This window comes from Chrysochloris asiatica, unplaced genomic scaffold (genome assembly GCF_000296735.1).
Source record: "Chrysochloris asiatica unplaced genomic scaffold, ChrAsi1.0 scaffold00048, whole genome shotgun sequence".
Classification (NCBI taxonomy): domain Eukaryota; kingdom Metazoa; phylum Chordata; class Mammalia; order Afrosoricida; family Chrysochloridae; genus Chrysochloris; species Chrysochloris asiatica.
Window position 1 is genome coordinate 178,910 of NW_006408566.1, and position 2,513 is coordinate 181,422.

Below are 2,513 nucleotides of genomic sequence, written 5' to 3' on the forward strand. Positions count from 1 at the left end.
TTACAAGTTTTCAAGAGGAAGTTTAGTTTCAGAGTGTGCAGGGGAAGGTAGAATCCCCACTGAATAGTTTTCATCTTGTCTAGATGGGTATGGTGAAAAGATATGGGGATAAGATTCTTATGATACAATAGTAAGCAATTGTTATCATGACTAATTGCAACTGTCACAACAATAAAAGTAGAAGTTTTGTAACATAAAGTGGGGGAGTAGTTAATCTTACAGTACAGGAACAGAGGACCATAGGACCATCGAGTGAGAAGAGCAAGAACAGAATGTGGGACCATATCCAGGGAAGCAGCAACATCAGAGATGGAGGCAGAGATGAGGACTCTAGACTCATGAAAAGAGATAGGCTGTGTGTGCAGCCTGGAGGCAGCCTTGCAGAATGTGCCCTTTGGTTGTTTAAATGATTATATATTCCTGAGTGTTTTTGCATACATCAAAAACAAAACAAAGAGAATCAAAGAAAATACTGTTGAATGATGATGCATGGAGGAGATTGTAATCATTGCAATGAAACAATGAGTGTAAAACTGATGTTCTGCCATGCAAACTATCACTCAATTCACAATAGAAACTGAAAAAAATTTTTAAAGGTTAACTGTTCAAACTCAAACTCAACCAGACATGCCTCAGGAACAGACTTTGTGATCTGCTTCTGAAAGATTACTGCCTTGAAAATCCTATAGAGCAGTTTCACTTTGCACACATGGAGTCCCCTTGAGTCAGAGTCAACTCCACAGCAACTAACAAAAACACTTCATGCAGTAAATGATCTATACACATCTGTATACTGTATTGGGCAACTAGATCACAAGAGATGTAATTCTTGTCTACATTTCATGACAAATAGATTTGCATTTTCAAAGTCCTGAATTCCATGGGAAAGCTTGGAAGTTACTTGATAGACAAGTGTGACACACTAGTCTATTAATGTCTGTGTATTTAAAACTACAAAATATCTACGTTATAAATTTCATGACAAGTAATACTGTTTTACTCAACACCAGCAGTCACATTATCCACTACATATCTTTCTCTGACAGTGAAGAAAGCAAACTATATTTAATAATAATGTTAACTGAGACCACTATGATCCTAAGTGTCTCTGGAATTCTGTTGCCAACAGGTAAGGAATGATTTTTGCAGGAATTAGTAGAAATAGAGAGTGAAAGATGACCTTCTTTCTTTAATATGCAGCACAGTTCTAATGCAAGCTCCTTTTTAGCCCCACCAGCCAGTCCTGGAAAACAGGGTGGCTATGATTCAAAACTGAATCAAGGGCAGTTAACAAGGACAACAAGAACAAAGTGGTAGCAGCTGCCTGGACATCAGAAGGCAAAAATCCATAATCTCACTGTCCATGATCCAAAACCCAAGTATTGATTGATTAATTACAGTGATTCCATATCCAAATTGCAAGTCACTTTCATGTACCTTCAGTAATCATATATAAAAGAAAACAAAACAAAACCTGGGAAATAGCTAACCTCATCACCATTTTACAGAAGAAGGAAAAGGCTTAAATAAGGCAAATGATGCTGCATCTGATTATTGTGACTCCTGGTTGAATGTGTCTTACACTCCACTGAGTACCTCTATGTGGAAGGTCATGGAAATTATGGCAATAAAAATTAGACACTTTATTCTATGAGCCTCTTAACAGGAGGTTGTTGTTTGTTGTTTAGTGCCATTGAGTCTATTGCAACCCATAGCAACCCTGTATAGGGTTTCCAAGGAGCAGCTGATGAGCTTGAATGGCCAACCATGAAGTTCAAACTGATTTTGCCATCCAGTGCATTAACCCACAAGGCCACACCAAGAGTCCAAGAGGAGGTAGTGAGGTTCATATAAAGAAATCCCAGTCGCCGGACTTCTGTCACCTTTTGATCCACATCTTGTAGATTGTCTCTTACTCACCGCTCTCTGGCCACACTGGCCTCCTTATTCTTCCTCAAGTAGTCCAAGTACACTTGCCGTCTGTTATCTGGATTTTGGTTTATGCTTCACTTCCTCAAAAGTGTATCTTTTAAATAGTATAACTTCCTCCTCCAGCTCTTTCTATACCTCTTTTTTGCCCTTATTTTTCTCCATAGCCATTTGCGCTATCTGCAATAGTATAGATTTTACTAGTATAGTACAAGTTTTATTGATTTACTGTGCTATTTATTATATTGTGGACTCCTGTTGTGACGTTATAACATCAGCACTGGACTGTGAACCACAAGGTCAGCAATTCAAACCCTCCAGCTGCTCCTCAGAAACCCTATACAGGGTCACTATAAGTCAGAACTTACTCAGCAGCACTTAACAACAACAGCAACAATTCATTTAATTGCTTATGTCTGTCTCCAAAGGAATGTAGACTCCATCATAGCATGAACTCTTGACTGTATTCACTTAGTTGTATTTCCAGTACCCTGTGGTTCAATTTCCCTCTGGTAGCATAGTGGTTACGAATCGGTCTGTGAACCTTAAGGTCAGCAGTTTGAAACTACCAGCCACTCCGTGAG